The sequence below is a fragment of the Ambystoma mexicanum genome, chromosome 1p, assembly GCF_040938575.1.
Source record: "Ambystoma mexicanum isolate Mex_15411 chromosome 1p, UKY_AmexF1_1, whole genome shotgun sequence".
NCBI classification, from domain to species: domain Eukaryota; kingdom Metazoa; phylum Chordata; class Amphibia; order Caudata; family Ambystomatidae; genus Ambystoma; species Ambystoma mexicanum.
The window spans coordinates 1168952412-1168979266 of record NC_090921.1 but is presented as its reverse complement, the minus strand read 5'-3'; the positions used below and the strand labels follow the sequence as shown (position 1 = coordinate 1168979266).

General features: G+C 43.5%; 1 protein-coding gene across 2 annotated transcripts in view; it reads right to left on the bottom strand.

Annotated features, from left to right (window-relative positions):
- Positions 1–26855, bottom strand: part of PSENEN (presenilin enhancer, gamma-secretase subunit) — a 205973-nt gene that overhangs the window by 33222 nt on the left and 145896 nt on the right. The window contains exon 2 of one of the 2 annotated variants that reach the window (XM_069604869.1): positions 14064–14120. The exons of the other annotated variant lie outside the window; for it this stretch is intronic. The gene's annotated coding sequence lies outside the window, so the exon portion shown is untranslated. The remainder of the gene's footprint in view (positions 1–14063; positions 14121–26855) is intronic. 2 annotated transcript variants of the gene reach the window in all.

The window sequence follows — 26855 nt, the reverse complement described above, 5'->3', positions numbered from 1 at the left end:
ACTTCTGGCCAAGAACCCTTCCTAGAACCCAAGATCCAGATCAGTCCAGCAGAGCTGTAACCAAGAACCCGTCAGATCCAGTCCAAGAGGCCATGCAGACCAGAGTGCCTTGCTGAGAGCAGAGTCCAGGTGTCCTAAAATCCTGTCCGGTGGCGAGCGAATTCCAGCCAAACCTTTGACCAGATCTTTTGACGGGCCCATTCCAAAGCCATAGTTGTAAGTATTTAGTGTAGAACTGTCCATAACCAACCTCTTAGTATTAAGTAACCCAATCCAACCATTCCAACCTATCATAACTGCATTATTGAATCTCTTGTCTATCCTAAATTCTTTCCTCCTCCACATAATCCTGTGATAATTGTAGCGATAATCATCTTTGCGCTAATATATATTTTCTGGAGAAAGGCAATCGTCTCAGGCAGATGGAAACCATCCGGAGGCGCCTCTGCATAGGTGGCTGTGCTCTCTGTGTAATTTGCGGCTCCATAGACTCCCTAGTGTTAAGAAATCTTTGTTCCAAATCTTCAACAGCGCATCTTTCATTTTGAAATCTTGACCGTTTTTGAGAAAAATCGAACTCTACTAAAACATCTAACTTTTTGACATTCCAATTCCTTATAGTTTTTTCCGTAATCGCATTTGTCGCGCAGAAAAGTTGCCGCGAGTTTGCATTTGGCTCAATTTCACCACATGTAAAAACAGCTATTTCTTGCTTTCAACTTCTGAATTTCGTTTTCTATCTGCTAATCATTCTACAATCATTGCTAGTGTTGACCTGAACCAATCCAAAGGAACTCTCACTAGTTCTGAGTCCCAGTTAGCAAATTAAAATCATTTTTAACATTTTTCCCATTAATTTCAAACCACAATTAAAAGCAATTGACCTGTTTAAATCATTACTGTTCTCTCCAAGCTTGCTGGGGCGGGGGGGGGAATCTAGATTGAAACTGCAATTGTTGATTGTTATTCCTGAAACCTGTGTGCCCTCATTCCATATCTTCATATTGCATATTGGGGGGAGTGAGTAGTGAAAGAGTGATCACATTGTCTTTGATTGAATTTATATCAGGTTTTATTTCTGTGTTGCATTCTTTCCTATCATTGCATTGCCTTGAACCCATACAAAGTATTCTCTGCTACATTATTCTTCCTATTCCTACTCCTGATTAAAGAGATTGTTGATATTGTAATATTACCCATTGCTGATCATTGTTCATATTCATAATAGTGTGATATTCAGATATTATCCATATTTATAAAAGTGTGATATATATATTGTTCAATTCTTCAAATCTTTTAATTTGCAAAACAAACCTTCTTGGTTCAGTGAGACTGGGGGAATTCAAAGAGAGGCGTTATTATAAGGGTACATCATCCAGAAATAAAAACTTTTGACATAAAAATATTTAAATAAGGGTTTCCATCGGGCATCCCATACTAGGCATTGACTTAGGTGGAGTGCTGGGTTGAAGCCACTTACAACATTCTCCAATAAGACCGCCGAAATTGCGCACACCACTACAGCACCACAAAGCGTCCACTGCTTCCAAGTCCAAATCACAGTGAAAGCCTTTTTGGACGGCATACTGGAACACATCTTCCACAAAGTCATCACTGACTACCAACACAATGCATCTGTCCATCTCTGCCTGCCACCCTCACTGCACAGAGTAATGGAACAAAGTGTTGCCGCCCTTTCCTGTGATGCACACCCCGACCACCTGATTGGACAAATCCCACAGTCCCATTCCCATTGGACAGCTTGATAAGAAGAGCACAATGTCACACGTGCGCTTTCTCAAAAACTGCAACGGCCGCGTCCCAGCAACGCAGGAGTAGTCGTCCTTCCCTTTCCACTACTGTTGCTCCACCACTCCCTCATTGGCTACTATTCAATAGTGACAAACATCCACCAATCGCATCCACGCCGCCATCATGCAACGGTGTTACTTACAACACTTCAATTGTACTGTTACACATTCACACTGCAAGTGTTGTGCCATTCCAAAGCACGGCCCCTACAAAGTTCAGTAAAGGTATGCTCGATGTCTCCATCCGCATACATCCAGCCCACCCACAATGTGGCACATCTAATCCTGACAGTACTGTGGAATATGCTACCTTTCCTTAATATTGCAGGGTGGGGGATGAGGGAGGGGGGAGCAATTTGAATCAGGGAAGGAGATGGAATCTTCCGTGTGGCTATGCAAAAAGTTTTTCTTTTTTTAACATGCTTGGGAGCAACTTTTTTGTTTTTTTCTCTTTCTAACTGTTTGTGTGGCTCTCTTCACATGTTTACCAAATTCTGCTCAACGCTTCTTGCACAGTATAAAAGAAAACGGCATTGCCAATGGCGCTCAAATAAATGCCATTTTCTACAAAACCACTTGATATTTTGCAACCTCATGAGCTCATAGTGGGTGGCGAACATCCCTGCAGTCTGCATAAATGTGCACATTCTTCCGTTTACAAAACACCTTCTGACCTGTGGCTGTGGACAAATTAAACCGGCATGGTTCCACACAGCTCCTGGTGTTATGCATGAGTACATGACCTTGGCAGTAGGAAAACTCTGCATCACTGCGTTCAGCAACCTCTTCAGCTGACGGATTAAACGTCCACACGACATATAACCCCAATGTAGACTTCCATAGTGCACCACCACAAAATCAACGTTCCTGACGGAGACCACATATCTGCAAAGGTGAACCATCCAGCCAAAACTGCACTCATACTGACAGCCCCAGAGAGCGTCCACTCCTTCCAACCCGAAATTACCAGCAATGCCTCTTTGCACACAACACCTGTGCAAATGGCGCACAAAAGGTATCACCGATGATAAGCACTGTGCGTCTCTCCATCTCTACCAACCTCACGACAGTAGTGGGCAACAAAGATAACGCCCCTTCCTATCAACCACACCCTAAACACCCGATTGCCTTAATTCCCACAGTTCCATTTCCATGGCCACCATGCTCATAATGGCAGGATGTGGCACGTGCGTATTCCCAGCTACAGCCAGGGACACGCCCCAGTAAATGAGACAATACTTTTTTCCTTTCCACTATGATTTTTCCAGCATTGCAACCAATAGTCTAGTCCTGCAACACACCCACCCACCATGTGCCCTACTACCGCTTTCCATCCACATAGCACAGCCACCCGCGCTCCCACCCAACCTATGTCATGTGCAATTCACGCCCCTTCTCAAAATCACCTGCCACCACTGTCATACTTACCCACATTCCGTGACGAACAAAATGTTGGAGTTTTCAAGTTTTACAAAATAAATTTGCTCACCAATGACTTCACAGGAAAATACAAAACATCGTATTGCCACCATTGAAGCATTCCAAACTTTACAACCCATCCAACAGCACAGCATGAAATGATATTACACATGTACATTTCTAAATGGTAAGTTAACACCAAATTAAATTACCTAACTTTGCACAAGTTAATCACACAGAGCTGGTAGACAACCTTTGCCACTGCTCTGTAGCAGCAGCCTGGCCAATACATATGTCTTCCTGCAGTGCAACCTCATCACTCAATGACATGGAGACTGATACCCCCCTCAGTCTCTTAGGCAGATGTATGATGGTGGTACGCTCTGCCACTTGCCTACATTGGTGGTTCACCAAAAGGAGTCACGCAGCTGTCCGGTCAGTGGATTGGTCTGAGCCCAATCAATGTAATCACCTACCAGGCCACTGTACAGACAGACTACTTAATGTGTTCAATGCTGTGCCCTGCTAGCTGCCGTAGAGTCATATAAATAACCTGCCACTGTAAAAATCAGTACTATCTGTCACCCAAATCTGTAGCAGTTAGCACTGCTTAAAAAGCAGTAGACTACTGCCTAACTCTGTAGGTTTGCCAACTCACCAGGGATAGAGGTTGCCGCACAACGACAGCTGCCTCCATTCACCACACAAGGCAGTCCCCTGTCGAGGTACCTGGCAATTGGCACTATATGCCCGAATACTGCAGTCACACCTCCGTCTTCTTCCACCTCATTACAAATGTCACATAAACCACTTCTCACATTCCCCACCCTTCCCATCCCTTCTCGCCGCCAACACATGGCGTACGGTACATTTTCCAGTCCCTTTCGTCGCTGCACTGTCCTACGATACACCATGGCGGCGGTTCCCGAAAACGTTCGCACACAGCACGCTTCCCTCCAGCCAACCACCGGCCGCCTCCAATGTTCGCCAACATCACGGCGTACCGCAGGCCAATGACACTTCCGTCCGTGGACCCAGATATCACAAATTTTGTGGGACGTACATTTCAGTTCTTTGCAACACAACTACTGGTCGGATTTCCGCCACACACACAAAAGCACACTTTGACCCAAACCCCTGCTCCTGCCGCAAATTTGGTGAAAATCCGTCCAGGCTTTATCTGTGCACCAGGTTTTTCCCCATTCAGTCTATGGAAAAAAAACAAAAACTCACCCAACTTGGGGGAATAAATTCAGAGCCGGCCATATACCTTTTCTGCAAAGTTTAGGGAGGATTTGTGTGGCAAAACCTACATTTTAGAGGGAGGGGGCCAACCCTTCAAATGTTGGGAGAGGCGCGCTAACTTCACGGGCAGTGGGGGAGAGGCAAACGTATTTGTGTGGAAGCATCTAACTTCTTTACGCATTCTAATGAGACCATTGTAGTGCAGCTTCAATGTTACAAGCAGTTAACTCCTTAAGTCTGAAAGTACCTACTTATGGACAGCAGTGAGAATGAGTGGGCTCCTGTCCCCTCTTTACCCTTCCAATCACTCCCATGGCATGAAACCCACATCACGATTTGAATTGCCTGAAAAATGATGCATTTAAATGCAGGTACTAACAGTGAATGGCTTCACATTAGTAATTGCTGGGCCTTTCATAACGGCGAAACCCAGGCACCATTTAACATCTGAATGCTGTTCTGTCTGGCAACGGTTCTTTAGGTCAGCCAGGTCGAGTCAACATAGCGCAAAATGTTGGGGGTTGAGGGAGGCAGAAGAAAGAGGGCTGAAGCCCAGTCGGCTCAATGGCGTTGCACCACAGATTGTGTTTAATGCCTTGATTACTTATTGGTAATCTTCATTAATCCTAGTCCTATTCTTCCTTGTCCCAGTACTTGTGTATGAGGCGCTTTGCCTCATACACAAGTACTGGGGATGAGTTAGCGGGACAGGTGATGCCTGGTTTAGTTACATGTAATCTGCATTACTCCTAGTCCTACTATTCATCATCCCAGTACTTGCATACGAGGCAAGGTGCCTCATATGTAAGCACTGGGACAAGGAAGAGGGACGTGGAGGTAATTCTGGGCCGACGAGCTGATTTTGGGGGCTGTGGCAGGGGGTGGGAGGGCGAGAGGATGTGTGGGCGGAGGGTGGGGATTGTGCAATAAATTGTAAAGGTCATCCGTGTCCAGGCTAAGGAGGCAAGATTTGTGGCATTAGTGGCTAAAGGCATTTTGGTGCAGCCAGTCTAGACATTTCTTAGTTTGGCTTGATTTTTTTTTTTTTTTTTAAACTGGGCATCTCTGATAAAGCAGTCCTGCTAAGTTAATTACCTGGCCAGACTGGCATTTGGGTGCTGCCAGTCTAGCCGTTTCTTACTGCAACATTGTATATTTTTCTGGGCATCTGTGATAAAACAACCATAAGTGTTATTGCTTCGACTGGCATTTTGGTGCAACCAGTCTAGGTATGTCTAAATGCGGCCTGGCATGCTTTACTGTTATATGTTATTACATGTCTAGACTGGTCTACATTGTGTAGCCAGTTGGACAAGTTTTGATTGTGGCATGGCATTTTTAATAGCAAAGCATTACATTAGTTAAAGCATTAATGTTCCTGTGCACTTTGGTGAATTGCATGTATTAGATTTTTGGATTGGTGTTACCCTCCAAAACAAATGCTAACGCTCTGGATTTTTAGCCAATTATTCTCAGAAAGTGTGCTGTACAATTCATTAAAACACATATATATGTATATATCCCTCTCTTTCACCTATTGTAGTGTGCAGCGTACACCTGAAGCAGCGCGTTCATGCATATTGCACAAGCGTGGTAATCTAGGCTGACCAAGAGTGTGGAACGACCCCCGATTTCTTACCGAGCTGGGTGTGTCAGTTGAGGGGGAGGGGGGGAAAATGGGATCTTGCGCCCCACTTCTTTACAGGTAAGATAGTGCTATGAGACCAACTGTTGCTTAAAATCTCAGGCACACTGCTACTTTCAAACAAAGCACATAGTATCTTACCTGCTAACATTGGCTATTATTTTTAAACAGAGTATTACACATTCCATCAGGCCCTAGGGCCGAAGACGCCCTCAAAGATCTTAGAATGGCTGCAAGCTCCAGCTCTGTAGCACAGAAATCCCACTTCTCATTGAAGGCCATATCATACAATTTCAAATTAGGCTTTGCCCCGATAGTAGTACCAATATATTTTACCAAATCATCCTCCCGTTAATTGCCATTCAAAATTGTCCAGAACGTGCATGAATCATTCAAGTTAACAATCTCAATTAATTATTGCTATCGCTGCTGCGATGTGAATGTTTTATATGCTTTAAGCAAACTGCAATTTGTCTTTTTCCTAGCATTGCAACAATTGCTTCTGATCTTTCAGACACTTCCTGCATTTCTAACGCTGCCGTGTCTGTCGATTTCAGCTCTTTCAAGCCACTAAACTTCTTCTTTCTTCACTGGTTTGTCAAGATTGGACTATTGCTCTGCTCTTCTTATTGATTTTCCGCTTATCGTCTTGCTCCCTTGCACTCTACTTTTAACTTTTCTTTTCACACCCTTTTTCTTCTTCCCCCCTCGTACTTCTAGCTCTAATGCTCTATTGCCTGGCTATATTTTGAATCTCCGCTTCCAGTCCAATGTTTTTAAATGCACACCTGTCTTGGCCCCTCTTACCTTTCATCTCTGGTTTTTCTTTTTTTTTTTAAAAATCATGTTTTATTGAAGTTTAGAACACATTATAGTAAACGTCAGACAGATCGTACAATTCACTGAAACTGTAGAAAGCTGAGTCGTGCTTATATTCTGTCCATTACAGTTATAACAAATTTCGTAAGGGGGGAATAAAGGTGGAGAAAGAAAGAACAAAAAAAAAAAACACTTATAATTTAGGTCATCAGACTGTAAGACATTCATGCCTACATGTGGTATACTTCTATGTAAAAGCATCTTATATATAACCATATCATGGGGTTTATGATGTACATTCGGATAGTCATTTTGCTGCACAAACTCTAAGAAGAGAAGCCAGGTTTCCAAGTATTTCTGCATCTCATTCTTGTTGATCGCATAGCCAAACCATATCCACGTCCACCATTCTCGTATGTCTGGGGTCCCGTTCCAAAGATGGGCCAGGGTTAATCTGGTGCCCACTAAAAGATGGGATACGACCTTGGCACTCTTACTGGACAAATTAGAGGCTCTGCATGGTTCCACATTGACCGGTAAAATAGTTAGGGTATCCAGCGCATGATCGATCTTAGTAATCTTCTTAATGTGTGATAATACTTCATTCCAATATTGCCAAATAGGTGATCACCACCACCACATGTGAAATAGGAAACCCAGGGCCTGCCCAAATCACCAGCAATTTGAGGCGATTGTGGGAATCATATAATGTAGCCTCTCAGGGGTGAGATACCATTTGCACATTAACTTATAGCTATTTACTTTCAGTTGTACACACCTAGAAGATTTAGAGGCTCTAGACCAAATATTGTACCAGGATCATTCATTGTGACCCTCACCTCACTTCCCTCTCCACACCATGCACAAGCACCTAGGTCATGCAGCAGTCACACTACAGTCACACTACCCGCAGCCTCACGTTCTGTCACTCACGGTGGGAGGGTGTCACGTGAGCGGGTTCACCCCCGGGGCCGCTGCATCTACATGCAGGCACGCAAATACGGCATGTCTTTAGGGAACTCCCTGTTTCTTCGTTGGCGCTTCCCATGGCGTCTCCGGGATGATGCTCGCAGACAGCCGCTTCAGCGATCAGTGAGGCGGAACCCGCGCTCACGTGTCTCGCTCGCGGGTCACGACACGCTTGCCCGTTTCCCTCGCGGGTCATGTGACATGGAGGCGGCCTCTATTTAAACCTTGAACTGCCCGCGAATCCTTGCTTCACAGCTGTTCACTCTGGAGGACTCTGTACGGCGATCAGGATTTACTTGTTTTCACGGAACTACGACTCGGATTTCTACACGGACTTGCTCTGGTTATGCTCTTTGGCTTTGCTACCTCGATAGATCACCTGACCTCGGATTGTGATACGGACTGTCTTGGTTCACCCTTATTGGATTTGGCATTTCGCTTTCCTTGCTACATCAAGTCTTCAAGTCATTGATTCCGGTTCTTCCGCACTCGCTACAGGCGGGTAGGCTGGGGCTTGCACCCAGCCCACTGCCCCTCTGTCATCGGGGAACCAGCTCACGTGCCCCTTCCACGGAACCAACACCAAGCCCAGGGGATAAAGCCACACCACCTCCCTGCTTAGGTAAGCACCCGCTATTATTCAGTCTCTCTGGTTGTACTGTGCTCATTTGGTGCTAATCAAAGCTTTCCTTTGCAGCAGCTTTGGGGTTATCAGCGTTCCGCGGTTACGGGCTTCGAGGATCACCCACCTGTGGCCTCAATGATTGCATAGGGAGTTATCTGTATTCTCTCTCTGTGATTCTTGTGGACGGAGGTTTCATACTCTTCACGACAATCAATAAACCATCATGCCACCTATATCCGCCTCCTATTTCGTCATATGTGTGTGATTGAAGCATCGCCCATTAATGATCTTGTATAGTGGGAAATGTTCCATCCAGGAGGATCCCAAATGAATAGGACTTCAAACTTTGCTGTGTCCCCGCTTCCCCCTTTTGTCACTTTGGGGTTCCCCAGCCAGTGCCTTAACTGTATATATGTAAATCTAGCTAGCGCTGGAAGCAAAAACGATTGTTTGCACTCTTGGAAGGTCATCGCCCGACCACTGGTAAATAGTTGACCAACTTGTTCAACCCACTGCGTGAAGGAGCAAGAGTGTAGACCTGGGGAAAATCCAGGGTTCCGTGACCAGCTCGAGATTAGGTAGAATCGTGCGAGGGTGCCATCCAACTTTCGGGGGATCCAACACCAATCATGCACGGCCGTCCCTAAACAAGTCTTCTCAACTTCGGCCCATTGTTTAGCCCCATCCGATGCAGAGCTCTCTAGAAAGGAAGCAAACAGAGTAGCGTAGCAATAGCTGTCCAGATCTGGGACCCCAAGCCCTCTCATTCACTTTCACTGCCAACATTGTGCAGCGAGAGATCCATTTTATTTTGAGCCAAAATACATTTGAGAATATCAGTTTGTAGGTTGTGTAAGACTTTCTTTGGCATAATCAGAGTGAGAGTCTGTCACGTGTATAGGACTCTAGGCAGGAGGGACATTTTCACAGCTGGGATTCTCCCCAGCCAAGAGATCTCATGCTGTAACCAACTTTCCAGGTCCTACTTCAGTTTTTACAGAGGGAGGGAATATTCTGTTGATATAAGTGCTGATGCACCTTGGCTAGGTGAATCCCCAAGTACTCTAGAGAGTCCTGACAACATTGGAAATCATATTGTGTTTTCAGCGTGGTAACCACCTGCCCCCCGGCTCTGATATTTAAAATGTGTGATTTTGAATAATTTACCTTAAATCCGGATACTTTACCCAATAGTTCCAGCAAAGCAAATATTTTCAGAAGTGTTGGATCCCTCATAAAGAATAATAGATAATCTGCGCATTAAGAAGCTGTTAACGACCTGATTAGGCACGGGACAATGAGGGTTGCAAATTGTTTTAAACAGACTGCAGAGAAGCCATTGGGACCCGCCGCTTTGTTCGTTGGTAAAGCCTTGATAACTTGCAACACTTATGAGACTATTGGGGCATCTAATGCCACCCTATCTTGCTCAGATACCTTTGGGCGGGCTGATTCCTGCAAGATACCCTCCTGCAGAGCCTCGGATCGAAACTATTCATCATAAAATTGGGAGAGTATACATCGCGCTCAATCATTTGTCTCGCAAAGGCGGGTGAAATCACCCGTTTTGTTTCGGGCGGGTGAGACGCCCATTGGAATGAATGGGCGTGCAGGAGGCTTGGCGGGTGAGTCAGCCCTTTGCAAGGCGGGTGACACCCGCCAAAAGCGGGTGAGTTGAGAGCTACGAGTATATGGAGCTTCTCAGGTTCAGGCGTATGCAAGTTCCTTGCCTGCTGGGCTTTCAATTTGCAGGCTAATTGGCTTGAGGCCACAATGGATGTGCTAAAGTAATGGTGTTTGGGTCTCAACATTTGATTGGAAATGTTAGCCGAGCTGGCTGTTTGTAGCCTGTATGTTTGCCTCGCTTGATGTGGTCTGTATTGGTTTTCGAGATTCCTAATTCCACCTCCATTTCCCTCTTGGTGTGCCAGCAACGCTCTTTTCCTCTGCGAGAATTGGCCAATTAATCCTTCCCGCCCTATCCTGCCTAGAATTCACTTCAAAATATTGGGTGATTCTAACAGAAATGGTCTCACGATAGACTGGGTCCTTCAGCAAAGAGTCGTTGGTGTGCCATCTAAATGATTTGTTAGTCTGCTAAGAATCCCATTGTAATTGTACATAAACTGGGGAATGGTCTGAGACTAGAGCTAAATCAATTGTCGGGTTAGAAGCCTGGGTAATGAGGGAGCGAGAGATCAGGAAGTAGTCTAGTCTAGAATATGTACGAAATATATGCATGCAAAAAAGGTGTGCTCCCTTGAGGTGGGATTCGAGTGCCTCCAAATGTCCACTATTGCAAGTCCAGCAAGGCCTGAGAAAAGGAAGGAGAACGGCATGCTCTATCTGTGGAAGTTTGACCAGTCCGTATTAACCCTATCAGAACCTTTATATGGAACCTGGAATCCGCCTTTTGTTGGAACGTGGGCCAAGAGAAGCTTTATCGGAAGCGTCCAGTTGCTAGTGGTGGTGCGGCTTGACAAGCAAACGAACCCTGATGCAACAGGGTTCTTTCCTCACTCCTCTCTGTGGACTTGCCAGCTGTGTGCGCCGGCTGTGCGTGGATGGTGCACACAACTTGAGACACCTTATCGAAAACCTTACAGAAAAACCCGGCTGAGTCCCGCTGTACTCCACTGAGACTCCCCTCCCGAGAGCACACCCCATTGAGAGCGGTCCAACATGCCTGTAATGTGTCTGCGGCGAGTGCCGCGAGTCACGTGAAGCAAGCCCTGACTGTTAACAGTGTCTGCGATGTAACAGAGTGACAGTGAGGCACTGGAGAGGGGATGCGTTTGTTGTGTGTGTTGTGCGCTGTGTGCCTCCCATAAATCCTGAAGATGGACACAGTGCCCATTCATCACCCTGACCAGCCTGAAATTTGCCTGCACTTTGCTTGCATCTTGCCTGTTATTAATAACACTGACCTATATGTTGAAACTAAAGTTGACAGCCTAAAACATGTGTTCCTGGCGACTTGGGCTGGTTAGCTCAACTTATTGACCCAGGTGGCGGGGTGGCCATAGTTTGGAGGTTGTTGAGGCTGCAGGAGGTTCGCCACCATTGTGCTGTGGTAAAGCAAAGTACTGGATTGTCGGTCGGCCTGGGGGATTGGTGATCCCCAGTGATTCCCAGCGAGTGCAAGCTGCACCTTGAGGAAAACGGGGTTAACCCTCCCCCTGAAGTCAGAAATTGGTAAAAAAATAGCCTGCTCTTGTCCTCTCCCCTACTCTTACAGCGTCTACTGCTCGTATTCCACACCAACCCGCATCGCTTTTTTTTAAACCATTGTTATTGATTTCGACATGTACATCATACAATGTATCAACAAGGATGCATTTCAATAATCATATACAGCTTAATGTAATTTTCTCCCCCCTAGGCCCCCTGCAACTGTCCCACCCTCTCCCTTAGCCTAACTGTAGGATTATTTAGCGTGTTTTTGGAGTGCAGCGCCACTACATGGGATCAATATATAGCGTGTTTTTGGGTGCAGCACCACTGCATGAGATCAATGTATTGCTAGAATGCGGTACAGCAAGCCATGTGTTGCCGGTGTAACATATGGATATGTAAATGAAGACAGGCTACTCAGTCAAAACAAAAACACAATTTTTTCACGGTTAGAAATGCACCCATTTTTTTTTTCTCTCACCTGAAATGCCTCTGTTGCAGGAGACACATTAGAGGATTAATGAACTAATATAATTAACAGTACTAACATGATTCTAATCAAATAACATCATAATGTGTTCTCCAGTGCTAAATGAGGTGGAAAAGACAGGCTCTGAAAGTCATTTTAAACATGCACTTGGATTCATTTTTTTTTTCTTCTCTGTTCACTGTGTTAGCTGGATGCGAAATCTGCATGCCAGGAAATGAGTAGATACAGTTTCTAAACCGTATAAGCCAAGCCATTGTTGAAAGAGGAGGATAGATTATTGTGTATTTTGATTGGTGACACGTCACCTTAAGGGCTGTAACAGAGGTTTCCTGAAGAATCTCGGGGAGAGAGAAAGGCAGTGGACATTTTTACACAGCTTGGGTGAGAAGCCTGAGGGCAGTTGCTGTAGGGATGCCTGATTGAGGGGCGTTGTTCCAGTGTACTGCTGACCTTCACAGGCTGGAGATTCCAGTCGATTGGCACCAGTTTGAGGACCAAAGAGTGCAGATTGGAACTGCATGTCCTTGCCGGGTATTACAAAGGGAAGCCCAGAGCCATTTAAAGAAAGCGACCTGTCCAGAGAGTTTGCGTACTGATCTGCTACAATTTTGCTGGTAATTATCTTACACAAAGCGAGAATGCGGTGTGTGAATGAAAGCTATTTCAGTCAGGCAGCGTAGCGATAGCTGCGTTCTAATGTAGCTATTCAGAAATGCAAGTCAACTGATGCACTGTTCTTTTTATTGTTGGAAAAAATCAAATGAAATGCCATGTATTTTGCAATTGCTTCTCTTATGTTTATTCTAGAAAAGACTTCCTTGCAAAACTGGTAATGTATGATTTTGAAATGAAATTGATGTAAATCACAATCCGTGTAAAGGCTTCTATTTGCTTCTGTTTTTCTCTGGTACAGTTAGCCCATATCACCTGATAAAAGGGGAGTTTATTAGGTAATATATGTCAAGCATCCCATGTGGAGAATGTTATGTTATGAGCAATTATAAATAGCTGTGTGCGTGATTCCACTCAGTGTATGTGTGTGTGACTTCTGAGTGGAACACAATCTGATAGTCTGTTGGACGTACATGAGTCAGCAGAGAAAGAGGCCTCTGGAAATAGTTTCACTAATGTAAATAAATTAGTGATAATACCACGTTATTGTGAATACTTTATGGAAGCATAGCTCACTGGTGTAGATAAATCAGTGATAACAGCCATATGTGAATAATGTAGAAGCCTGAGGCCTCTAGAGATCACAAGAACAGTCTAAACAAAAGAAAGGGGTTTTGTATGTTGGGGCCACAAATAAAACAAAGAAATTATGCTCATCACTATACCACAACGAAATGCATACCAACTAAATCTATCTATGTACTGAAATAATGCATAGCCACGATACCACTATAATACCAAACCCTATCTGAATGCAAGGGGTGATTGTTGCTAAATTACTTTTATTCTTGGTGGTAAGAAAATACCGCTAGGCCCCAAATCTACACAAAATACCCTACATATTTATGGTGCATTGCAGGCCGGGAAAGTGATCATAGAGCACCTACTGGGCGTGGCAAGTGTGTCTCACACCGCCATCTGTACATTAAAGGGAACCCATTTCATAATAGCAGTGTGTCACTAAAAACGAATTTCACAATGTCTAAAAGGGAAACCACATTCTCAGACCTAGTGCACTATTTAGAGGCAAAGCTATTTGCACATGGGACGTGGTCATCAAACAGTACCTCAGAATGGCATGACCGCATTCAGGGTGAGGTGCAGAAAGAAAAACTAGACAATATTTTTGCAGAAGGCAGCATAATTCAGGTCTGCCTTCTAAGGTTATTAAATGCAGCCGATTGTAACGCTCACCTGTCAATCTGCGGGAACGCCAGAAGAACTCCCTGGAACTTCAGTAAATCACAATCCCTGTAGAAAGGATGACAAGATAACAACCCTCCTTAATAATGTTCCTACCCTATTCTGAGAAAACTCTCCAGTACTGAAAATAGAATGATAACCAACATCAGGAAAACTCACCTAAGGTTCTTTTTTAGTGAGCCCTCCATCCTGCATTCATACAGGGGCGCATGTCCTGAAGAAAACGTGTAGTCTAGATGTCAATACTATTCTTATATAAAGGAAATAAGGAGACTGGTGACAAGGGGAAGATAATGCCTATTTTACTTGCGTGTGTGTAAGATGTATTCCTCACGAAACTCTGACAGGAAAACTTCGGACTGGAACTGAGGACGCTGTAACTAGGGGACATCAAATAATAAAGAAAACTACTGACTGTGAGCAGTGAAGGAGATTATGGGACAGGACGAAGGAATTCTGACTGGAAATATGAAGGGCGGGGAAACTCTGACTGGAATTCTACGAAGACCGCGTTGAGCGTCCATACTGCAAGGCAGTCAGCAACGCGAAGCGCGAGTCTCCTCAGAAATTGAGTACTTGTAACAGAGGTCGCAAAAGACTAGACCTACAGATTAGTTCCTGGTTACACCACTAGGCAGCCATTTTGGAATCCCAATTTTCCATGACTTACTATATGGATCTGAATGGGAACAATACTTTCTCTCAAATGACAGAGCAGCAATAACCTACGGAAACATGGGTTTAATCAGGGAACTTGTTGGGAAATCATGACAGTACCCCCCCTCAAAGATTTCCTTCCCAGTTGGGTGGTTACGATGAAATCTTTTTACCAATCTTGGGGCATGAATGTTTTCCAAAGGTTCCCAAGATCTCTCAAGGGGACCATAACCCTTCCAATCTACCAGGTAAAATAATTTATGATGCATTATCTTGGAGTCCAAAATCTCCCTGACTTCAAATTCTGGTTGGTCGTCTTCAACCTCCACTGGGGGGTGGGACTGGTGGCAAACGTGTCTCTGCTTTTACCGGTTTCAATAGAGAGACATGAAAAACTGGATGTATTCTCATTTTCTTCGGGAGTGTCAAACTCATAGCCACTGGATTAATAACAGCTTCAATGACAAATGGTCCTAAATATCTGGGAAGAAACTTCTTAGAACCCTTTAAAGCCAGATTTCTGGAAGACAACCAGACAGAGTCACCAACTTGGAAACTGGGAGGAGTACTTCTATGTCGATCAGCGAACTTCTTTTGGGATTCCTTAGCCATCACTAAGTTAGTTTGGGCCTCCCTGGTTGCGGTTACAATCTTGTCGTGAAGGTTCCTAACTGCCGGCATTTCTAGTGGATCTGGAGGGTCAAATGCAGATGTTCGAGGATGTCGACCTTGCAAGGTATAGAACGGTGTGAGACCAGTAGAAGAGTGGATAGAATTGTTGTAAGCGTATTCTGCCACCCACAAAATGTCTAACCAGGAATCATTAGTTTGATGATGCATGCAGCTTAAGTACTGTTCCAGGGTCTGGTAAGTGCGCTCTGTTTGACCATCCGTTTGTGGGTGGTGACTAGTGGATAGTCTAACATCAATATGGGCCAGGTCACAACATTTTCTCCAGAATCTGGAAACAAATTGACTCCCCCGGTCAGAAACGACTATGGAAGGAAACCTGTGTAGTTTGACAATATTTTCTAAAAAAACTCCTTGCCAGGCCAGCAGCGGTGGGAATCCCTTCTAGGGGCACAAAATGAGCCATCTTCGAAAATAAATCTACTACCACCAGGATGGTATTGTAACCTTCACAAGACGGCAGACCCGTGATAAAGTCCATAGATATGGTATGCCATGGATTGGGTGGAACATTTAAAGGTTGCAGAAGACCGACTGGTTTCTTTTTTGAATTCTTGTTTTGTGCACAAATTCCGCAAGTCTGAATGAAATGAGTCACATCCTTACGCCAAGTTGGCCACCAGTAGTACCTCTTGATCTTCTCCAAGGTCCTGGTCACTCCGGGATGACCCTCAATGAAGGAGCCATGGTAGTTGGAAATTACTTGTTTTCTCATTGTCTCAATAGGGAGATACATTCGATCTTGATAGTAAGGTAATTCATCTTGGACCTTGAATGGATATCCTCGATTAACCCATGTTAGCAGCTCTTCCCGAGTAACGATTTCTTTAACTTCCTTCTTCAGGTTCTCGAAATATGGTTCTTCATTGTGGAATAAACCAAGGACTTTTTCTCCGGCGATGACGTTCATGGGAGCAGAAGAGACAAACGCTTCCTCTCCATTGCCAATTCGAGATAACGCGTCAGCCTTCCCATTCCGTACTCCAGGTCTAAACGTGATGATGAAATCATATTCTGCGAAGAACAAGGCCCATCGCAGTTGGCGGGCAGATTGGGCCTTAACGGAACGTAAATACTGGAGGTTTCTATGATCAGTGAGGATGGTAATCGTGTGCTGAGCTCCCAAGAGATAATGTCTCCACTCCTTCAGGGCACTCTTGATGGCTAACAACTCCTTGTCAGTAATGGTGTAATTGCGTTCAGCTGGAGAGAGTTTTTTCGACCAGAATGCCACTGGGTGCAAGACCTGGGTTTCTGGATTGCGCTGCGACAGGACGGCACCAATAGCAACATTTGAGGCATCAGTTTCCACGACAAATGGTAAGTCAGCTTGAGGATTTTGCAGTACTGGAGCCTCAGTAAATTTGGTCTTTAATTTCTGAAAGGCTTCCTCAGCCTCCTTGGTCCATTCAAATCTTTTATTTTTTCTAAGCAAGGACGTAATGGGGTGTACCAATTGGGAGAAATTATCCACAAAGCGACGATAGAAATTAGAAAAACCCAAAAAACTTTGGACTCCTTTCACAGACGTTGGAGCCGGCCAGGTGAGTATAGCCTCCACTTTTCGCATGTCCATCTTGACACCTTGAGAGGATAGTACAAAACCCAGAAATTCGACTTCGGAAACATGGAAAGAACATTTTTCTAGCTTCACAAAAAGAGAATTTTCTTGTAGTTTGTGAAGCACAGCTATAACATGTTTCACATGTTCTTGGTAGTTTCTGGAGAAAATCAGGATATCATCAATATAGACCACTGCACATACATCCAGCAGATCCCTTAAGACATCCTTCATAAAACATTGAAATGCTGCCGGAGCATTGCACAATCCGAAGGGCATCACTTGGTACTCAAACAGGCCATATTTGGTGCGAAAAGCAGTCTTCCATTCGTCACCCTCCTTTATTCGAATGAGATGGTATGCACCTCAAAGATCTAATTTTGTAAAGATCTGGGCGCCCTTGATTTGATCTAACAAATTTGAAATGAGGGGAATGGGGTACCGATTCTTGACTGTAATCTGGTTTAAGGCACGATAATCAATACAAGTCCTGAGATCTCCTTTTTTCGGTACAAAAAAAAAAGAGGAGAGGCAGCAGGGGACTTAGAAGGCCTAATGAACCCATTCGCTAAATACTGGTCGAGATACTACTTCAGATGGGCATCATCCTTCTATGTTAATGAATATATTCGATTACAAGGAAGTTGACCTCCTGGAAGTAAGTCAATCTGACAATCGTAGGGACGATGAGGAGGCAATACCTCAGCCAATTTCTCTTCAAAAACTTCTTGAAATTTCCTATAATCCGAGGGTAAACTTCCAATCAATCCAAGCGTTGAGTCAGTAGATGCTCTCTCGAGAACAAATTTCTTTAGGTTACCAACCATAGAACAGGAGTCTTCACATTCAGCAGCAAAGGTGAGGGATCTGGAGCGCCAATCTATAGTGGGATTGTGCTTCTCGAGCCAAGGCATACCTAGAATGATTTGAAATTGTGGAGCACTTATAAGGTCGAATGTTATCCTCTCTTTATGACTTTCCTGGCAAAGCATGTTAAGGTCACTCGTACATTGTGTGACTGGCACAGAAGCTAAAGGAGTACCATCTACTGTAGATACATTGTCTGCTTCGGATTTTTCCACAAGGAAAAGATCTAACTTGCATGCCAGTTTAGAATCCATGTAGTTCCCTATGGCACCACAATCTATGTAGGCTTGTAAAGCATGCATCTTAGTGGGCTGGTCTGGACTAAATAAGATAATTGGAAAGACAAAGTGAGAGGTCATTACTCCCTGTTTCATGCTCGACAAGCTGACCTCTATACTTGCCGGGCACTGGAGTTTTCCGAAATCTGATTCGCTGTTTCCTGGTTGATGCCTCCAATAGGTTTTCTTGGAGGTTTCACAGGGCAATCTTTTAGGAAATGTCCAGGTTTGCCACAGTAAAGGCACAATTGCTGTTGACGCTTCTTGTCCCTCTCAGCCTGCGAAATGGGCCCCCTAGCAACCCCTAACTGCATCGGTTCTGGGCGAGTATCCGGGCCAGCTCTTACTGGGTTTTCTTTTGGGCGCACAAAATAAGTCCGACTTTCGGAACGAGAACGATCCACTCTTCTATCTTGCAATCGCTGGTCTAACTGGATAGTAAGGTCAATAAAGTCGGCAATACCATCTGGCGGATTGACTACTTGAGCCAAGACATCCTTTATTTCACTTCGCAATCCTCTGTGAAACAAGGTTGTTCTTTTTTCCATTGGGCCAATTGGATTCTGCTACTAGTCTATTGAAGGTTGCCACATAAGCCAACAGTTCTTGGTTTCCCTGTCGGAGAGAGAGCAGCTCATTATCTAGGGCCTGACCCTGGGTATGTCGTGCAAATAATTTTTCCATTTCTTTCTGGAACTCTGATAGATTCCTCAAGATTGGGTCGTCTCTACTGACTAGGGGAATTGACCAATCCGCAGCATAACCACCCAGGTAAGATAAAATAAAGGCCACCTTGGCCTGATCAGTGGGAAATACTCCTGGACGACAGAGGAAATGTAACCTACACTGATTCATAAACACAGCAAATTTCTTAGAATCCCCCAGAAAACGCTCAGGAGGAGCTAAGGCAATGCTTCCAGGAACAATTACTTGGACTGGAGCCTGGGGTGTAGCGGGAACAGGGGCCGATGGATTAGCTCGGGTAAGGGAACTTGACCAGCCTGTGTTTGTAAAAGTTGGCGTGCCAATTCATCTGTACGGTCCGTATTAACCACTAGCTCCCTACGCAATGCACACGTTTCAGAACGTGCGGCATGAACCTCCGACCTCAATTCCCCCAATAACTGAGCCAACTGATCCACCTCAGGAGTCTCCATGGCGCTCAGGCAGATATTTTCAAAATGCCGGCTTCGCGTTCTGTAACGCTCACCTGTCAATCTGCGGGAACGCCAGAAGAACTCCCTGGAACTTCAGTAAATCACAATCCCTGTAGAAAGGATGACAAGATAACAACCCTCCTTAATAATGTTCCTACCCTATTCTGAGAAAACTCTCCAGTACTGAAAATAGAATGATAACCAACATCAGGAAAACTCACCTAAGGTTCTTTTTTAGTGAGCCCTCCATCCTGCATTCATACAGGGGCGCACGACCTGAAGAAAACGGTGTAGTCTAGATGTCAATAGTATTCTTATATAAAGGAAATAAGGAGACTGGTGACAAGGGGAAGATAATGCCTATTTTAGTCATATATGAGTGTAGCTGTGAGAAGGCCTTAGTACAATCAAACTGGAGGGCAATAGTGGAAATATAGATGACACTCTATTCCGTATGAGAGGTGTAGCGCTGTCCTATCGGGAACTGACTAAACAACTATCAGCAGAGTGTAATGCGGAATGATATGGAACCCCTTCTTGCAAAATGAATGTTGAACTAGCTACAACAGCTACACAACTTGGCAAATTTTCGGGAAGTGTGACAACAACCTGGCACAGCAAATGAGTTTCACACATTGGCACACGGAACAACTGCGTATAGTATAAACCAATAATGCGAAAGTGCACAGTGACTAATCCGTTGCTAAAACACTCGCAACAAAGAACAACTAGGCACTGGTAACCCACGGGAAACCTTAAAACTGGTACTTGCGTGTGTGTAAGATGTATTCCTCACAAAACTCTGACAGGAAAACTTCGGACTGGAACTGAGGACGCTGTAACTAGGGGACATCAAATAATAAAGAAAACTACTGACTGTGAGCAGTGAAGGAGACTATGGGACAGGACGAAGGAATTCTGACTGAAAATATGAAGGGCGGGGAAACTCTGACTGGATTTCTACGAAGACCGCGGTGAGCGTCCGTACTGCAAGGCAGTCAGCAACGCGAAGCGCGAGTCTCCTCAGAAATGGAGTACTTGTAACAGAGGTCCCAAAAGACTAGACCTACAGATTAGTTCCTGGTTACACCACTAGGCGGCCATTTTGGAATCCCAATTTTCCATGACTTACTATATGGATCTGAATGGGAACAATACTTTCTCTCAAATGACAGAGCAATAATAACCTACGGAAACATGGGTTTAATCAGGGAACTCGTTAGGAAATCATGACACCGATAAAAATGCAGACAAAGACTGTTTGATACGGCTATGCGCCAAAATCTGGTATATTTTGAATAGGTCCCTGCGAATGCAAGAAAATGACAGCCAGCTAATTAACAGGTTAAAGGCGGACTTAGATGGGGCAAGTAAAAATCAGGAAATGTTAAGAGCAGAATTGGATGTATACCAAAAAGACATGCAGTTAAAATGCAGACATTTTGATGTTCAATTGTCCAAAAGCAAGAAACAATTTGGAGGACAGTGAACAAGAATTGGTACACTTAAAAGCATTGGTGGACCACATTAGACAAGATAAAGATGAGGTTGTGTCAGAGATGCAGATTTTACAAAAAGAACATTATGAGAAAGAAAGTGACCACCAAATTGCGGAACAAGAAATGGTTCAAATGCTTCAAGAAAGAGACAAGAGGAATAAAGAATTTAATGAGTGCCAAATGCAAATGTGCGACATGCAGGAGGTAATTAATAAAATGAGTGATGAAAACAACTATTTGCAAATCGAAGCAAACAGGCTCCTTAAAAACTGTAAGGACTTAGAACAGCAAATGTGCATTCCCATGTCCCAGGAGAGGCGGCAGGGTACCACATTCAATGGAGCTGAGGTGAATTCTATTTCTACCCAATGGGCTAGTGCCCCAGTGACTGGGCCGGTGACTGAACTTGGTTGCAGCGCCCTTGGGGAATTTGATACTCCCATTGGGGGCCGCCACCAATCCCATACACCTGGAACCAGGGTTGAGTCACCAAGTAGTGCAATTCCATGCATTGCAACAAGTAGCCCCATAAAGATAATGAAATCCATTAAAGCCCTGATCAAACCATTTAAAAAAGGAGGGGAATGCTGCATTGAGGATCACTTAGAAGCGGTTCATGACATTTTTAAAGCACTCCAGATACCTAAGGAACAGTACAGGCAATATTTTCATTTAACTTTAGATACCCCGACGGCCAGTATTATAAGAGGATTGAATGAACTGCAGAATATGACATGGGCGGAGTTCGAAAAAGAGATTAGGCGTCATTTTTCTCCTTTCCAGTCATTGCAAGAGGCAAAGAAAGTCGCTTACACAATCACTGCTGGGCCTAATACATCCCCTCGCCAGTTTTTACAAGACTTAAAAAGAGCATTTTCTCGCTTTGATGTATCTTTTGACCCCAATTCCAATTAGTTTAAAACTGCCTACTTCTATGGGCTGCAGAAAGACATCATATTCCAATTGGTCGTGCATTTGACCGTGACAAGTCCCTGGAATGGATTGTACACCAAAGCACAAAACTATATGAGGTACTCTATTGTCAGGGTAGAGAAAGTGATAAAATGAGGGATACTAGACCTAAATCTAAAGAACCATCAGCAACAGTGATGGAAATCAGGTCAGCCAAAATGTCCCTTGAGTCTGCTCAAAGTCCAAGTAAAAATAATTTGGCACCTGAACAGAGGGGTAATCAACAAAGGTCATCACACACTGCACCAATGTTCCAATCACATGATCCTAGTAATAGGGAGAGTTACATCAGCCCCAGGTACTTAGGAGATAGGCCCCGGGCAAGCTATCGATCTGATATGTCAGGTATGAACAACAACCAGAGACAAAATCAGGTTCAAAGAAATGATGGTTCTTATCAGACATTGGGGACACAAAGCAGATTTGATCCCAATACCATGATATATGGTCATCAGGATAGACCCCGATATGTGGATCGATTTGCTGATAATGGGAATCAACATAGGGGCCAGTACCCACAACCTGAGAGACAAGACATGAGACAGAACATGAACTACACTTCACGTCAGTACAACGATTCCCCACCAGGGGACTACAACCAAAGGATGGGTGCACCCCGCTCCCCTCTGCAAATGGATCAAGAGTTCAGGAACCATCCCAATAGAAATCATTCTCCTGAGAGGTATCAGAATAGATCCAATCAGGGAGAAAACAACCAATATCGATCTAGGCCACAGAGAGAGGATTCTAGAGAGATGGAAAGATTCCAGTGCCTCGAGGCCCAAGTGAAAATGTTGGCTGAGCAAATAGGAAAGCTCTGTACAACACAAAAACAGTCATCAAAGGAGGGGGCAGATGGCCATAGCAATGATCGGGGGGCTTCTGAAAAGTGACTAAGTACTTATGATACCTGCAGCGCCGAAAAGACAGTTTGCTCTGATGTAATTTTGCATAATGACTCTGAGATGCCTAATGATTTAAAAGTGAAAATACCAGTACATGAACATACAACAGAAAATACAAATACTTCTAAAAGAGAGGTACGGTTTAACCTAGAACTAAATCAAACATTGGCGATATGTACAAATGAAATAGGAAAACCTGAAAATCCAAAAGAACAAAGAGACAGGTTTAAGAACAATGACTCATGCATGGGGAACACCAGTGAACCGGGAGTAAGTGGCGATGCTATAGCTCCTTCCCTGGGCAATCCAAACAATGACCAAACACAGGCAGGAAAAAGAAATGCTCAAAAGAAGGGTACAGGTCAATCACCTGAAGAATTCTTTGAACCACATATTTTTGAAGAGGTTAAAAGGGCTGGTACCATACTGAATAATCACAAATGCACAGAATTAGACAATGACAAATTGCCAAGTGATGTTGTTACACATGTTCAGTTGGAGGGTTGTAGTGCGACCTCTGATGATACCTGGATGGATGGGCGAACGGTGGCCACACTCCAAAAAACCTTTGAACATGGTGAAATGAATAAAGTCTCTCACACAGGAATGAGCAAAAAGGAGGGAAAATGTCTTTCCATTTACCGATGTGCTTAGCCAAAAGTGAAAAAGGCCTGAGAAAGGTGAGCCCTGAAATCAGTAAGAATTCTCATTTTCTATGTGTGTTACAGGAAGTTGAAGAAAGGTATTATGCTCCCATCATTGTGGAAGAAAAACGCCATACATTTGCAATGATTGACACTGGCGCACAGGCCACAATTATGTCTAAAGAATTAGTAAAGAGTATCAATGAAGGGATATCCCCGCAGAATCAGATCACAGTAAAGGAGAATCAAGGTCCAGTGCATAATTTTAATGGGGAGGAGGTGCCTGTTATAGGCTCCACTGAGGTTGACATAAAGATAGGTAAACACAGAATGAAACAGGAGGTATTGGTCACATCCATTTGTGATATTCCATTTCTAATGGGAACAGATTGCCTGAAAAGATTATCTCCGCTCATAGATGGGGTGAATGGAGTACTATGGTCCTTAACAAAAAACCATTGAGACCTAAGAAACTAAAATCACAAAATAGTAATATAAATGAATGTCACACCGTTGCAAAAACAAATGATGCAGTGGAGGTGTATCTCCAGAATAGTTGCATACCTAGCGTCACTGTTATATTAATGTGTCAAGACAAGATGCAGAGTGAAAATAAAAAATACCTGTACAAATATACTTAGACTCAAGGAAAGAATGGCAAACTGCCATAGATGAGCACACCTTACGTTTTTATTTAAAAGAGAAGACATGCAAACAGAATACTGCTCCTAGAGCAGGTTCAGAAAAACACATTACCAATCTTGCTGAAATACACATGGAAGATGAACAACCATGGGTTCATGTTGGGATAAATGACTATTCTAAAACAATAAAAGCCACTTTAGCGCTTGAACAGGAAAGGAGCTTCATTACTGAGAAATTGTTGCAAAAAATAATGGAAAGGGAGGAGATCCCGACATTTAGGATTAAAAACCAGTATGTCTCTGGTTTAGACGGTCCAGACTTTGAAAACCGAATTGCGGGTAGATAGATGCATGCTGAAAATTAACATTGGACAAAAAACAATTTACCATAATGTTTGGATAGTGTGTGGAACGCAAAATGACTTTTACATGGGCAATGACATCATGCACAGAATGTGTATGGTGCTAGATTTCCTTAATCAAAAGATATGGTCACGCATAGGTGGGCCGGCACCTGAATTTGAAGACAAAAGAAGGGCTTATCATTGTCCCTTATGCAATTGAATTACAAATGAGGAAAGATACTGTTATCCCTGCATTCACAAAGCAGTTTGCAATAATGCAAAAATGGACAGCAGATGAAAGATTCTGATGCATTTGTATGTCTGAATGAATCCATAAAACAGCAAGGCCTGGATTATGAATACATTCCATTGGTAGATGTGGGTGAAGGGTCTGCATAAATGATGGTGAATAATAAAGGTTATCAGAATATTCATTTAGAGGAACACTCCCCAGTAGGAATGGCCATACAAAAAATCACATGACACAGCAGATCTAAATAACATGGTGATTGGAAATATACCTGAAAAGTATGTACATGCTAAGGGTGAATTGCCAGAACACCTGGACTCTGAGCCCAAAGGGATATTTAGAATTAATTCTGTGTACCCTTATGATTCAAGCGAGACAGTGTGCTGTCATCAAGAGGATTGCATAACATTTAACTTAAATGAAAATGAAATAGAAAATCAGCCGATTGAAGTGGAAGCTGATATGCCAAAACATTTAAATGTGGCAGCTTTACAAAGAGAGACAGCCACACAATTAGAGGAAAGCGCTGAGATTCCTATGCCGGAACATTTTCCAGAATTCTCCAAAATGGTAGAGGAGCAGATTTTGTTAGCGGATGCATGTGACAACGAGGAGAATAGAAATTAATTGAGGAAGATATTTATGGTGTTTAAAGATGTATTTGCAAAAGATGCTTATGATTGCGGGCTAACTAATTTACATGTGGCCACACTTCCGGAAGGGTGTAGCAGAAGCCCAGTATTTGTACACCAGTATAGACTACCGCTGGCATGTTTAGAATCATTGGCAGAGATTATTAAAAATTTGGAGTCGCAGGGAATCAGGCCCATTCATAGCACATCCAATACGCCTATTTTAGGTGTGTTAAAACCAAACATTCAATGGCGACTGTGTGCAGATTTGAGAGAGTTAAATAAAAGAGTGCCAGTATCCAGATGGCCACTGCCATTCATTGATCAGAGATTAGCTCAGGTACATGGTTCAAAAGTGTTCACCACATTAGATCTCACCTCGGGATATTGGTGTGCGTCATTGGCAGAGGAGATACAGAATTTATTTTCCTTTTCATTTGATGAGACTCAATACGCATGGGTTAGAACTCCATTCGGGTACGTCAATAGTGGGAGTGAATTTGGCATATTTTTGAGGAAGGCTATTCCTGATGCAGCAGAAAGAGGAACCATAGTTTATGTGGATTATGTCCTGATAAAAAATGATCATTTGAAAAGCCATTTTGATGAAATAAGACATGTTCTTGGCCAATTGCAGAAAGCAGGCGCCAAAGTATCTTTACAAAAAAGCACAATGGTGCAAGAAAAAGGTGAATTTTCTAGGCTATGAAGTGACTCAACATGGACTAAATCCTCAAAAGAAGAAAATAGAGGCCATACAGAAACTAAAAGATCCTAAAAATGTGAAAGGGGTAAAAAGTTTATTAGGAATGACAGGCTATAACAGAAAGTTCATTGAAAATTATGCTGAAATCACTCAACCATTGACTAAACTGCTTAAACTGAATACACCCTGGAAATGGGGAAAAGAGCAGTCTGAGGCAGTGGCTAAATTAAAGGAATGTCTTGTAAAGGCGCCATGTTTAGCATATCCCATAAAGGACAGGGATTTCTTTATAGAAATAGGTTTCTCTGAACATTGTATGTCAGCAGTGTTATCACAAAAACATGATTTGAATCACAAACCCATTGCATATGCAAGAAAGGCATTTTCCCAAGTTTAAATTAAATTAAATGAATGTGAAAAGGCCCTATTAACCACTGTGTGGGCGCTACAACAATTCCGCCCAATTGTTGAGGGAGAAAAGTTGATTATTGAGACAAATCATCAACCTTTGCAGTTTTTAGAGAGAAAAAGAATTAGGTCAGGTAATCTAGCGCAGTCCAGAATCACTTCATGGACGCTAGCATTACAGGGTTTTCCTGTAGAAGTGAGATATGGCCAAAATAAAAAAAAAGCCCAATTGCTCATGGTTTAGCAGATTTACATTACTGTGCAGCTGAACCAGTATCAAATGAAATAGAAGTGGAACCTAATTGGCAGGAATTTGAACAATCACAACACAAAGCTTTTGATGAAAAAACATGCAAAGACTTGCCAACTGTATGTGTTGATGGTTGTGCCTTTCACATTGAAAATTACAGTGATAAACAATTAGTGTCAGGAATAGGGAATGTCTGGTTGAAGTGTGAAGGTATCCAGAGTATAGGGATGAGAATTGGTGTTAGGAGCAGTCAGGTAGCGGAATTGGCAGCCATTTATAAAGCAATTGCTACTGCAGTTGATAATAAATTCAGTGAAAT